The sequence below is a fragment of the Oncorhynchus masou genome, chromosome 17 (assembly GCF_036934945.1).
Source record: "Oncorhynchus masou masou isolate Uvic2021 chromosome 17, UVic_Omas_1.1, whole genome shotgun sequence".
NCBI lineage: Eukaryota > Metazoa > Chordata > Actinopteri > Salmoniformes > Salmonidae > Oncorhynchus > Oncorhynchus masou.
Genome location: NC_088228.1, coordinates 12,657,277 through 12,672,120, shown reverse-complemented (window position 1 = coordinate 12,672,120; position 14,844 = coordinate 12,657,277). Strand labels below are relative to the sequence as shown.

Sequence of the window (14,844 nt, the reverse complement as noted above, 5' to 3'; positions counted from 1 at the left end):
ATCTGCTTTTTAGTAATTTTGGAAACCCTCATCAGAAGACAAGTAAATCCTGTTGACTGACTATTAGCGTAGCTTCATTGCTACCGAAGTAACTGCATCATAAGTGGCCTAAACTAGTTTTGTGGATCTGTCTGTCTGGTCTGGTCTGGTCTTCAGGGACTGCGGCTTGCAAGTTTCATCGTGCTGTCATGTTTTTAACCCCTCGCATTTTCACTTCTAATACCAGAGCATGAGCAACTGTACAAAGACCACGAGCTTTATAAATATCATGTTTTTGGACTCCTGGTATACTGATCCCTACACACAGCTCCCTCCTCCCTTTATATTTAACTTTGAACAGTTGCGCTGTGGGAGCTTTGATGTCCTTTGTGTGGCGTGGCCGCTGACAGGTGAAAGGAGGCCCTTTCATGATGCCTATCTCTCACCAGCTTTGAAAGGGAAGGTTTCTCGTTGCTTCTTTAAGGTGGGTGGGAGGGAGGTAATGATGCTAATTAAAGTGACTCCCCTGTCATGGCAGTCCCCTTCCCCTTTCTCATGGCGGAAGTGTTTGGATGAGTAACTGACTGAAACCTTGTTACTAAAAGACATCAAAAGTTGAAGAGTAGTAACCTTTATTGCCCAGAGGGATTTGGAAATGCCATAATAATTTGCGAAGATGTTATTCAGTGAACTGTTATTTAGAGACGTCCCATGAGAAGTCAGGAAGTTTGACGTTGCAGTAAAGTGAATGAATTAAAATGAAAGGTGTTAAACACAAGTGTTTGGACACCTGCTCGTTGAACATCTCACTCTGACATCTTGGGCATTAAATGGAGTCGGCTCCCACTTTGTGCAGTTTGCGCTGTTCTGTGAAGGGAGAAGTACACAGCGTTGTACCAGGTCTTCAGTTTCTTGACAATTTTTTGCATGGAATAGCCTTCATTTCTCAGAACAAGAATAGACTGATGAGTTTCAGAAGAAAGGTACTTGTTTCTGGCCATTTTGAGCCTGTAATTGAACCCACAAATGCTGATGCTCCAGATACTCAACTCGTCTTAAGAAGGCCAGTTTAATTGCTTCTTTGGGAGCGCTCCTGAGCCCGTTGGGAGCGCTCCTGAGCCCGTTGGGAGCGCTCCTGAGCCCGTTGGGAGCGCTCCTGAGCCCGTTGGGAGCGCTCCTGAGCCCGTTGGGAGCGCTCCTGAGCCCGTTGGGAGCGCTCCTGAGCCCGTTGGGAGCGCTCCTGAGCCTGTTGGGGCGGCAGGTATCCTAGTGGTTAGAGCGTTGGACTTGTAACCAAAAGGTTGCAAGATCGAATCCCCAAGCTGACAAGGTAAAAATCTGTTGTTCTGCCCCTTAACAAGGCAGTTATCCCACTTCCTAGGCTGTCATTGAAAATAAGAATTTGTTCTTATCTGACTTGCCTAGTTAAAAATACATTTAAAAAAAAGAAGCCCAAGACCTATCGCTACGGTGTAGCTGTGCCCTCCAGACCTTCAGAACACCCAAGGAGTAGGGCTCCTGGGACGGGGTATGGGGGTTGTTTTTGGACAGGGAGGCAGCGTCCCTCTCTCTGGTTTGCTGTTACCCTGTCCAACTTGAACTGACTGTCTCGGCTGGCTGCTTGTGGCTGGGTGCAGGGTGAAGCGTGTTTGTTTTCATTTGCATAGGGGGCCTTATGACCATCTGCGTATGGCCTGCAGATGTGAACGCTCTCACTTGCTTGCCCCTCTCGCCCTTTCTTCCTTTTGCCTGCCCTTTCTTCCTTTTGCCTGCCCTTTCTTCCTTTTGCCTGCCCTTTCTTCCTTTTTCTTTCTTCCTTTTTGCCCTTTCTTCCTTTTGCCTGCCCTTTCTTCTTTTGCCTGCCCTTTCTTCCTTTTGCCTGCCCTTTCTTCCTTTTGCCTGCCCTTTCTTCCTTTTGCCTGCCCTTTCTTCCTTTTGCCTGCCCTTTCTTCCTTTTGCCTGCCCTTTCTTCCTTTTGCCTGCCCTTTCTTCCATTTTGCCCTTTCTTCCTTTTGCCTGCCCTTTCTTCCTTTTGCCTGCCCTTTCTTCCTTTTGCCTGCCCTTTCTTCCTTTTTGCCTGCCCTCTCTCCCTTTCTTCCTTTTGCCTGCCCTCCCTCCCTCCTTTCTTCCCTTTTGCCTGCCCTCCCTCCCTCCCTTTCTTCCCTTTTGCCTGCCCTCCCTCCCTCCCTGTCTTCCCTTTTGCCTGTCTTCCCCCTGCCCCCTCCCTCTCCCTGTCTTCCCTTTTGCCTGCCCTCCCTCCCTCCCTGTCTTCCCTTTTGCCTGCCCTCCCTCCCTCCCTGTCTTCCCTTTTGCCTGCCTCTCCCTCCCTCCCCCTCCCTGTCTTCCCTTGCCTGCCCTCCCTCCCCCTCCCTGTCTTCCCTTTTCTCCCTCCCTGTCTTCCCTTTTTGCCTGTCTTCCCCCTGCCCCTCCCTCTCTCCCTGTCTTCCCTTTTGCCTGCCCTCCCTCCCTCCCTCCCTCCCTGTCTTCCCTTTTGTCTGCCCTCCCTCCTTCCCTTTTGTCTGCCCTCCCTCCCTCCCTCCCTCCCCTTCCCTCCCTGTCTTCCCTTTGTCTTCCCTTTTGCCTGCCCTCCCTCCTCCCTCCCTGTCTTCCCTTTTGTCTGCCCTCCCTCCCTCCCTCCCTTTTGTCTTCCCTCCCTCCCTTTGCCTGCCCTCCCTCCCTCCCTGTCTTCCCTTTTGCCTGCCCTCTCTTATTCTATACGTCAAGCAATGAGTTAACTAGAATACGTACCGTATAAAAAAACGGCTAATTTCACTTTAACAGTGTGTTCCTGCTATTTATGAACTGAAATGCAAACAGGACGCCATATAGGCTAGACATCTCCAGGGTGTTCTATTCTGGGGCCGCCTTCGTCCCATTGAGAAGAAAAACATAACTTGAGTGGCTTATCGTCAATTGCACATCTCTGGAGGGAATGCACTTTGTTATATTGTGTTTGAGGACGTCCACCCTGCGAAGCACCTGCAGCAACTATTAGGCGTTTTTAATTATATTTTTATGAGCCCCATCTCTTTTCGGTCTTATCTTCCAAAATTTGAAATGCTTTTTTTGACACTGGATAAAAACTCCGAGCTTCAACATGGTATATCACACGCTGCAATTGGAGGAACAATGGGAAAGTAGTGCTGCTTGGAAAGTTGATAAACTTGTAATCCCACTTTTGAGAAATGTTTTAGTTCAGTTTTTACGCTTCTTTGTTCACACCCTCTTAAGCCTTAGCCCCACCCATCTCTTTAAGGATTCACATGTGAAGCCATGTGCTAAACAGAGTGAGGTCGTGTAGTAAACAACCAAAGATTAAGACTAAAAGTGGTGAAAGTAGTCTACAATAAGGAAAAACTCCAGGTAAAAATACACTTTACAAAATCATGTAAGATCGATAAAAGTTGTGTAAATCATGTTGGTGGTCAATTAAATAATCCAAATGTTTATGCTTTACATACCGAGTGCATCGATTCCTTATAGAGACACCACACCGCTGCATTTGTCACATGAGATGGCAGCAGCTTTCCACCCAACTTTTTGTCCCGGGTGGCGTCCTGGTACTACTATCGCGTTATCCTCTGCACAATTATTATTGAAGTTCACAACTCGCTGCAAGTCCTCATGCTTCAGGTGTAACCTGTGCTTGCTTGGTCCGGCTCTCTTTTTGATGGGAGGCATTAGACTGTTCTCCTTGTATGACTGGGGGAGGAGAGTCGGGTGTGTTCTGCTATTGCTGAAAGACAAATTATAGATACATATATTTTAGCATTATTAGACTAGGCTTACCCAGACAAACTTGTCTAAATTGATGGGTCATGTGAAAGAGCGGCTCTAACCACCCACAAGCCACATCTAGCTAAGTGGATGAGTCTATACTGTCTATACCTTGTTCACATGTTCATGAAATACAATAGATGGCCGTAATCACCCCTAGACACCTGGCTAAATTGATGGGTTATATAATCATCAGGCTATAACTAGCAATGCAAACGACTTCTGAGATTTGATTTAATATTACTTAACTCAGCAAAAAAATAAATGTCCCCTTTTCAGGACAAAGATAATTAATCAAAGATAATTTGTAAAAATCCAAATAACTTCACAGATCTTCATTGTAAATGGTTTAAACACTCTTTCCCATGCTTGTTCAAGGAACCATAAACAATTAATGAACATGCACCTGTGGAACGTTCGTTAGAACACTTAACGGCTTACAGACGGTAGGCAATTAAGATCACGGTTATGAAAACTTAGCACACTAAAGAGGTCTTTCTACTGACTCTGAAAAACACCAAAAGAAAGATGCCCAGGGTCCTGCTCATCTGCGTGAACGTGTCTTAGGCATGCTGCAAGGAGGCATGAGGACTGCAGATGTGGCCAGGGCAATACATTGCAATGAGACGCCTAAGACAGCGCTACAGGGAGACAGGACGGACAGCTGATCGTCCTCGCAGTGGCATACCATGTGTAACAACACCTGCACAGGATCGGTACATCCGAACATCACACCTGCGGGACAGGTACAGGATGGCAACAACAACTGCCTGAGTTAGACCAGGGAGGGACTTGCGTTCCTGGTCTGTCAGTGCTCAGACTGTCTGCAATAGGCTGAGAGAGGCCGGACTGAGGGCTTGTAGGCCTGTTGTAAGGCAGGTCCTCACCAGACATCGCCGGCGACAACGTCGCCTATGGGCAAAAACCCATTGTCGCAGGACCAGACAGGACTGTCAAAAAGTGCTCTTCACTGACGAGTCGTGGTTTTGTGTCACCAGGGGTGATGGTCGGATTCACGTTTATCGTCGAAGGAATGAGCATTACACCGAGGCCTGTACTCTGGAGCTGGATCGATTTGGAGGTGGAGGGTCCATCATGGTCTGGGGCGGTGTGTCACAGCATCATCGGACCGAGCTTGTCGTATTGCAGGCAATCTCAACGCTGTCCGTTACAGGGAAGACATCCTCCTCCCTCATGTGGTACCCTTCCTGCATTCTCATCCTGACATGACCCTTCAGCTTGACAATGCCACCAGCCATACTGCTCGTTCTGTGTGTGATTTTCTGCAAGACAGGAATGTCAGTGTTCAGCCATGGCCAGCGAAGAGCCCAAATCTCAAACCCATTGAGTATGTCTGGGACCTGTTGGATTGGAGGGTGAGGTCTAGGGCCACCCCCCCCCAGAAATGTCCGGGAACTTGCAGGTTCCTTGGTGGAAGAGTGAGGTAACATCTCACAGTAAGAACTGGTAAATCTGGTGCAGCAGATGAGGAGATGCACTGCAGTACTTAATGCAGCTGGTGGCCACACCAGATACTGACTGTTACCTTTGATTTTGACCCCCCCCCCCCTTTGTTCAATGACATATTATTCCATTTCTCTTAGTCACATGTATGTGGAACTTGTTCAGTTTGTCTTGTTGAATCTTGTTATGTTCATACAAATATTTACACATTAAGTTTGCTGAAAAGAAACGTAGTTGACGTTTCTTTTTTGTTTGTTTTTTTTGTTTACAAAGATCATACACTTAGTTGGCAAGCCAGCCAGCTAAACATTAGCTAGGTAGTATGCTTTAACTTGCTATGACAAAATGACAAATGTATAATTTCTGAAAATGTAGCTTGACTCTTACAGGTATACATGGATGAATGCTTCACTGACATGGTTGCTTTTAGTTTGAAGATGTAATCTGACGACGGGTGTTTCATACAACAGCCTTCTGTTTTCTCTTTTCGATTGCCTCTGCATTTTCAATCAAACTTCTGAATGTTTTCATACTCCGCTTCCAGCGGGCATTCCACTGATTTCAAAACTCTGTCAACTTCTTCCGTGACAACACTGTCCCCATCACTGTCATCAGAAGACTCTACAATGTCTGGTTAAATTAAAATGTTTTTACTCAAGTCAGGGATTCCTTTTTCAGAGTCAGCATGGCATGATCGTCCTCCAGAAAGTAGTCCATCACAACTTTTTCCAGCTAGTCTTTGTCAATACCACCTGTGAAATTTAGGGCAGCAATGTTGCTGAGAGCAGGAGCAACACTTTTGCAATTCTCTATGGCTATATATCTTTCAAAAACTCATGGTAGCAAAGATTCTGAGCAGCTTATGTAATAGACAAGGTAGCGGGAAGGTTCCTGTCTTTTTCGTTTCTAAACTACTAGGCTCGTAATTGAAATTTTTATTTGGATTTACAGATGACATAAATGTGTTTTATTAAGGGACATGCCAGTTCACATGTTCAAGAATGCATTTTTTCAAATGAATTGCCTCTCTTGTGATGTCTGTCATATGCCCAGCTTTCTGTAACAGGTCACATATGTTATCTGGGGGAGGGTTGTGTGGGCTGTCGAGACTGGAAGGGTTATTGCTGCGATTCCAAATCAGTCAGGAACATGCAGACCGTGATGAGGACATCTTCCAGACACTTCAGGTGTTTAGATGCTTATGTTCCGCCACCACTTTTTCCAGTGAGGGATTTCAAAATCTTGTTTGGGATTTGTGCCTTTTTAGTCTTTTCAACACACCTGTCCTCAAACACCACTTTCATCAGACTGTTGGTTGCCATCATTTTTTCCACTCCGATTGATCCCCTGTTTTCTGTACATCTTATTCTCCCGGGTCTGTCATTGTCTTGCTCTAATCCTGCCCTTCTCTCTCTCGTGTAGGTTTCTTTTTCCTAGACGGAGCCACTTACCAGAGCCTCTGTAGTGCTCTCAGCAGTTGATTTATGAGGCAGTCAATGTTTTTCAAGTATTAGACTATTCCTGTAAATACACACAGTATCCAGACATTCCTAGTTAGTCTCCAGAAAAAAACACACTACTTGATATTTTGATATTTGTTTGGTCTCCTGAACACAATTTTCTAAAATGGGAGCATTTCTGGGAATGTATCTCCTCAGGGTCACTAGTGTTTACCATCCATACACACATTCTGTCTTCCACAGACAAACCTGTTATTAATCATGGGGGGAAAGTGTTTACCTTACCAAGTCTTGCACCTGTTTTATGATTGTTGGTAGTTAGAGTAGATATGAAATGACTTTCTATTCATTTCTTTACTCAGATTTGTTAAACTAAGCAGTCTTTTAGTTTTTTTTTTTTGCATTGAGACTGTTGAAGAGGGAAGATTTTAGAGACTGAGTCATTGAGTAGAAGGCCAAGAAATTAAAGCTCAGACGCACTGGTAGGATTGTCAAACGTTTGCCTGCTGACAGTACTTAGCACCTCTGACTGCCAACACTGTTCAATCTCTTTTGTGTTCACACAGCAAAGACCTTAGAAGTAGTCAGCCAATCAACTTGTTAAAATACTCCAAGCCAGAAGGTGGCAGTAGTGTTTGGCAATGCATATCTGTGCGTATTGCTTATGGCCTAGATTTCAAGCTATCTGTGCTAATGTTGCTATTTTGTAGAAACCCTTGTTGATACAGTACTAGCCAGATGGTCACAGCTACAGTGCCATCAGAAAATATTCATACCCCTTGACTTATTCCAGATTTTGTTGTTACAGCCAGAATTCAAGATTGATTAAATATTCCCATCTACACACAATACCCCATAATGACAATGAAAACATGTTTTTAGAATTGTTTGCAAATCTATTAAATTAAATACAAATGTATGTAATTTACATAAGTATTCAAAACCCTGAGTCAATACTTTGTAAAGCACCTTTGGTGGCAATTACAGCTTTGAGTTGTGCAAAGTTGACAGACATACACAAGACATCTTCCTTTCAGATTTTCTCAAGCTCTGTTTAAATTAGATGCTGTTCACTGCCACTCCCCAATCTTAAAAAAAATGTCATGTTAATTTTATATTTAACCTTTTATTTAACTAGGCAAGTCCGTTATGGACAAATTCTTATTTCCAATGACGGACTACCGGGGAACAGTTTTTAACTTCTTATGGCTTGGGGGCAGTATTTTGACGTCTGGATGAGAAGCGTGCCCAAAATAAACTGCTTGTTTCTTCAGGCCCAGAAGCTAGGGTCTGCAAATAATTGCTAAATTATGATAGAAAACACTAACATTTCTAAAACTGTTAAAATATTGTCTGAGTGTAACAGAACCTGAGATTCATCCAGGAAGTGTGATTTTTTTGATGTGGTTATTTTCAATTGAATGCCTATAGAGTATCTAATGGGTTCGGACCCAGATTGCCGTTCCTATGGCTTCCACTAGATGTCAACAGTCTTTAGACATTTGTTTCAGGCTTGTTTTCTGAAAAATGAAGAATGAGACCTTTATCAGTGGACTGAGGAAGAATGCAGAGCTGGTTTGTGCGCATGACCGATTTTCGCACCGTTGTTTTTCCTTTCTATTGAATACACTATTGTCCAGTTGAAATATTATTGATTATTTAGACAATTGACAACCTGAGGATTAATTCTAAACGTTGTTTGATATGTTTCAACAGGCTTTTTACTGGTACTATTAGAATGTATTCGTCTGCATGTTTTGACCGCCTTGGAGCCAGTGGATTACTGATCAAAACGTGCAAACAAAACAGAGTTTTTGGGATATAAAGAGGGACTTTATCGAACAAAAGGAACATTTTATTGTGTAGCTGGGACTTGTGACTGCAACCATGTGAAGATCTTCAAAGGTAAGTGATTCATTTTATCGCTATTTCTGTCTTTTGTAATTCCTTTACTTGGTTGTAAAATGTTTATGCCAATTCAGTGTTGCTTTGGCTGTATGCTTGGGGTCATTGTCCTGTTGGAATGTAAATCTTCCTCCCCCAGTCTAAGGTCACTTGCACTCTGAAGCAGGTTCTCATCAAGGATTTGGCACCATTCATTGTTTCCTCTATCCTTACTAGTCTCCCAGTCCCTGCTGCTAAATAGCATCCCCATAGCAGGACGCTGCCACCACCATTCTTCACGGTAGAGAGGGTGTTAACCAGGCACAGCTCATCACCTGTCTTTCTCCAGGCATAGCACTTTGCATTCAGGCCAAATAGTAAAATGTTTCTCATCAGACCACACAATCTTTTGCCTCATTATTTCAGTCTTTCATGTGCCTTTTTACAAATTCTAGGCATGCAGTCATGTACCTTTTTACAAATTCTAGGCATGCAGTCATGGAGTGGTTTCCAAATCATGTCATGCCACTTTCCCACCTTTTTAAAGCCAGTCATGATTGGCATGAAGTGCATGCAGTCATGTACCTTTTTACAAATTCTAGGCATGCAGTCATGTACCTTTTTACAAATTCTAGGCATGCAGTCATTCTCCCATCTCATCAAATTCATGCAGGAACTCTGTATGAATGGCCTTTTTCAAATAGGCATGCAGGCCTTTTTACAAATTCTAGGCATGCAGTCATGTGCCTTTTTCACAGGAGTGGTTTCCATCTGGCCACTTTCCCATAAAGCCCAGATTGGTGAAGTGCTGTAGAGACTGTCCTTCTGGCTGGTTCTCCCATCTCATCCATTTTGGTCATAGACCAAGTTCTTCTGGTTCCTCATTTTGCGTCCGTCCGACCACAGTCTGGGTAGTTCCATATTTTTTTCAAAATCCCAAACGATGGAGACCACTGTGGTGTTGGAAACTTTCAACACTCCAGAAATAGTATTTTATTCATTTATTTTACCCCTTCCCCAGATATACCTCATCACGATTCTCTCTCGGAGATCTACGGACAGTTCCTTGGACTTCATTCAACTGTGGGACCTTACACTGAGTATACAAAAAAATCTTCTATTTCCATGACAGACTGACCAGGTGAAAGCTATGATCCCTTATTGATGTCACTTGTTAAATGAGTGTAGATGAAGAGGAGACGGGTTAAAGAAGGATTTTTAAACCTTGAGACAAGGATTGTGTATGTGTGCCATTCAGGCGGTGAATGGACAAGACAAAATATTTAAGTGCCTTTTGAACGGGTTATGGTAGTAGCTGCCAGGAGCCCACGTTTGTGTCAAGAACTGCAACGCTGCTGGGTTTTCCACCCAAAGGACATCCAGCCAACTTGACACAAATGTGGGGAGCATGGAAAGGGGGTGCAACTCCATATTAGAAAGGTGTTCCTAATGTTTGGTATACTCAGTGTACACACTAAACACACATGCATAATTGACGCCACACACAGTCACACTTCACATAGGCTGCTGCTTCTCTGTTTATCTATCCTGATTTGCTTAGTCACTTTCACCAATACCTACATTTTACATTTGAGTCATTTAGCAGAAGCTCTTATGCAGAGCGACTTACAGAAGCAGATAGGGTTTAGTGCCCACCGGCACATCGTCTTGTTATTTACTTTTTTCCCCCACCAAGTCGGCTCAGGGATTCGAACCAGCGACTTTTCAGTTACTAGCCCAACTTTCTTAACCGCTATGCTACCTGCCGCAATGTACATATTACCTCAACTACCTTATACCCCTGCGCATTGACTCGGTACCGATACTCCTTGTGTACAGTCGTGGCCAATAGTTTTGAGAATGACACAAATATTAATTTTCACAAAGTCTGCTGCCTCAGTGTCTTTAGATATTTTTGTCAGATGTTACTATGGAATACTGAAATATAATTACAAGCATTTCATAAGTGTCAAAGGCTTTTATTGAGAATTACATGAAGTTGATGGAAAGTGTTGACCCTTCTTTTTCAAGACCTCTGCAATCCGCACTGGCATGCTGTCAATTAACTTCTGGGCCACATCCTGACTGATGGCAGCCCATTCCTGCATAATCAATGCTTGGAGTTTGTCAGAATTTGTGGGGTTTTGTTTGTCCACCCGCCTCTTGAGGATTGACCACAAGTTCTCAATGGGATTAAGGTCTGGGGAGTTTCCTGGCCATGGACCCAAAATATCTGTTTTGTTCCCTGAGCCACTTGCCTCATGGCATAGTGCTCCAACATGCTGGAAAAGGCATTGTTCGTCACCAAACTGTTCCTAGATGGTTGGAAGAAGTTGCTCCCATTCTTTATTCATGGCTGTGTTCTTAGGCAAAATTGTGAGTGAGCCCATTCCCTTGGCTGAGAAGCAACCTCACACATGAATGGTCTCAGGATGCTTTACTGTTGGCATGACACAGGACTGATGGTAGCGCTCACCTGGTCTTCTCCGGACAAGCTTTTTTCCGGATGCCCCAAACAATCGGAAAGGGGATTCATCAGAGAAAATTACTTTACCCCAGTTCTCAGCAGTCCAATCCATGTACCTTTTGCAGAATATCAGTCTGGCCCTGATGTTTTTCCTGAAGAGAAGTGGCTTCTTTGCTGCCCTTCTTGACACCAGGCCATCCTCCAAAAGTCTTCGCCTCACTGTGTGTGCAGATGCGCTCACACTTGCCTGCTGCCATTCCTGAGCAAGCTCTGTACTGGTGGTGCCCCGATCCTGCAGCTGAATCAACTTTGGGAGACGGTCCTGGCGCTTGCTGGACTTTCTTGGGCACCCTGAAGCCGCCTTCTCAACAATTGAACCTATCTCCGTGAAGTTCTTGTTGATCCGATAAATGGTTGATTTAGGTGCAATCTTACTGGCAGCAATATCCTTGCCTGTGAAGCCCTTTTTGTGCAAAGCAATGATGACGGCACATGTTTCCTTGCAGGTAACCATGGTTGACAAAGGAAGAACAATGATTCCAAGCACCACCCTCATTTTGAAACTTCCAGTCTGTTATTCGAACTCAAACAACATGACAGAGTGATCTCCAGCCTTGTCCTCGTCAACACTCACACCTGTGTTAACGAGATAATCGCTGACATGTCAGCTGGTCCTTTTGTGACAGGGCTGAAATGCAGTGGAATTTTTTGGGGGGATTCAGTTCATTTGCATGGCAAAAAAAGACTGCAATTAATTGCAATTCATCTGATCACTCTTCATAACATTCTGGAGTTTATGCAAATTTCCATCATACAAACTGAGGCAGCAGACTTTGTGAAAATGAATGTGTCATTCTCAACTTTTGGCCACGACTGTAGAGTCTCTCGTTATTTTATTGTTACTATTTCCTTTTTATTTTTGCAATTTCTTTTGGTTCTTTTTAACTCTGCGTTGTTGAGAAAGTGCTCGTAAGTAAGCCTTTCACAGGAAATTCTACACCAGTTATATTCAGAGCATGTAACATACAATTTGATTAGATTTGAAAATGCAAAACCCTGTATGGGATTATTGCTGGAAAGGACAGAAGCTCATTTATTGTACTGTCAGAAGATGGCAGAGTGTGTAGAACAGAGACAAAAGTGAAAAACACACCTGAAACGCACCCCCAAAGAATTTCAGGATAAAGACTAGGTGAGGCTGCTATTATTTTATTTTTGGAATTCAGACAGGATTAGTCTCCTGGTATCATATGAACACATGGACATTTTTTTTAATTTAAGGAGATGTGTGCTAAAATTGCTAACTTTTCTCCACTCAATGACATAATGTGTGGAATTGCAGAGATTGTGCTTTTAAACTGCACATTTCTCTCCGTCAACAAGAAGGGTGTAATCACTTTGGTGTCACATGGGCTGTGAGATGGGGGTTTGTTACTACGCCAATCATTTAAAAATATATTTTTATCTTTATTTAACTAGGCTAGTCAGTTAAGAAAAAAACATTATTTACAATGACTGCCTAGGAATAGTGGGTTGACTGCTTTGTTCAGGACCAGAACGACAGATTCTTAGCTTGTCTGCTCGGGGATTTAATCTAGCAACCTTTCGGTTACTGGCCCAACACTAACCACTAGGCTACCTGCCGCCCCAATGACTGACTATATATCCATCCGGACCATTGCCACCTAGGAAATTTGTGCGTCTCGACCATCTAAAATAGTACTTGGGTACCACTGCTGTAAACCTACAACTCATACACTACATGGCCAAAAGTATATATGGGCACCCCTTCAAATTAGTTGATTTGGCTATTTCAACCACACCTGTTACTGACAGGTGTGTAAGATCTGGCACACACCCATGCATTCTCCATAGACAAACATTGGCAGTAGAATGGTCCATACTGAAGAACTCGGTGACTTTCAATGTGGCACCGTCATAGGATGCCACCTGTCCAACAAGTCAGTTTGTGCACCAATCAACTGTGATTGCTGTTATTGTGAAGTGGAATCGTCTAAGAGTAACAATGGCTCAGCCGCAAAGTGTTAGGCCACACAAGCTCACAGAACGAGACCGCCGAGTGGTTAAGCGTGTAGCGTTTAAAAATCGTCTGTCCTCAGTTGCAACACTCCCTACCAAGTTCCAAACTGCCTCTGGAAGCAACTTCAGCACAATATCTGTTCATCTGGAGCTTCATGAAAGGGGTTTCCATGGCCAAGCAGCCGCACACAAGCCTAAGATCACCATGCGCATGTGTCGGCTGGAGAGTGTGTAAAGCTCGTCGCCATTGAACTCTGGAGCAGTGGAAACTCCTTCTCTGAAGGGATGAATCACCATCTGGCATTCCAACGGACAAATCTGGGTTTAGCGCATGCCAGGAGAACGCGAGCTGCCCGACTGCATAGTACCAACAGTAAAGTTTGGTGGAGGAGGAATAATGGCCTGGGGCTGTTTTTCATGTTTCGGGCTAGACCCCTTAGTTCCAGTGAAGGGAAATCTTAATGCTACAGCATACAGTGACTTTCTAGATGATTCTGTGCTTCCAACTTTGTGGAAGGATGGTTCCTGTTTCAGCATGCCAATGTCCCTGTGCACAAAGCGATGTCCATACAGAAATGGTTTGTTGATCGTGTGGAAGAACTTGATTGGCCTGCACAGAGCCCTGACCTCAACCCTATCGAACACTTTTGGGATGAATGGAACGCCATCTGCGAGCCAGGCTTAATCACCCAACATCAGTGCCTGACCTCACTAATGCGCTTGTGGTTGAATGGAAGCATGTCTCCGCAGCAATGTTCCAACATCTAGTGCAAAGCCTTCCCAGAAAAGTGGAGGCTGTTATAGCTGCAACGGGGGGACCAACTCCATATTAATGCCCATGATTTTGGAATGAGATGTTCGACGAGCAGGTGTAGATCATTGTAGTGTAAATCGTTCCTAGCCTCCTATGCCTCCCTACATTATGTCCCTAACACTTAAAACAAAAAACTGAAACTAAATTTTAAATATTTTTTTAACTGAAACTGAATAGAAACTAGTGAATCAAGTCTGAAAATGAACTGAAACTGAATATCAAATAAAAATCTGAAAACAAATAGAAAATCACAACTATAATAAACTTGGACCCAAAAGTTTGCTTTTTGCCATGGAAATTGTTTTGCAATACAAACAGCACAATGAGTACGTACACTTGTGGATGCTGGGGCCGTGGAAGAGGAATTGATGAGCCTTTGTTAGGCATTGAAAAATGGTCACCTGGTAAACCAAGGTCAACACTGGTGGAACTGAGGTAGGTTGGCCAGATCTGAGGCCCTCGTCTGGATGAGAAATCTTAAACGTACTCCCATTCTCTCTCCCTGCTATGCAAACAATTTACCTTTCCAATTAAGGGCTGTTTTAACAGGTGCCAGTGTCAGGGCACAGCCTCATGCACACACTTCAATCTGATAATCTAGACTAATTTAACCAAAAACCTGCCGTTAGAGAAAGGAAACAGCCATTTCCTCACTGCCATCGCCCAACAAGCCATACACACTCCTGCTCACCCCAGTGTGTGCGTCCGCGTGTATGTGCACACACATTCATCTGTGTGTAAGTATGGTTGACTCAGGTTTAGTATGGCGTGTGAGCGAGTAGGACAGGATCAATCTGCAGCTTCCTGTTTTATCTTTTCAAACAGACCATCAGTTGAGTTTCTCCTGACTGACTGGTCCAAGGGTCACAGCGCAGGGGAAATCACTTCCTGTCCCCCAGGGGCCTGTTCAGAGACTGTTCTCTGGCTTCTGAGTGATAGAACTTAATTCAATATGGAAA

The 14,844-nt window shown here is 44.0% G+C and overlaps 1 protein-coding gene across 9 annotated transcripts in view; it reads left to right on the top strand.

The window, feature by feature from the left end:
- Positions 1-14,844, top strand: part of LOC135558504 (CMP-N-acetylneuraminate-beta-1,4-galactoside alpha-2,3-sialyltransferase-like) — a 110,546-nt gene that overhangs the window by 82,976 nt on the left and 12,726 nt on the right. The window contains exon 11 of one of the 9 annotated variants that reach the window (XR_010458366.1): positions 9,586-9,664. The exons of the other annotated variants lie outside the window; for them this stretch is intronic. The gene's annotated coding sequence lies outside the window, so the exon portion shown is untranslated. The remainder of the gene's footprint in view (positions 1-9,585; positions 9,665-14,844) is intronic. 9 annotated transcript variants of the gene reach the window in all.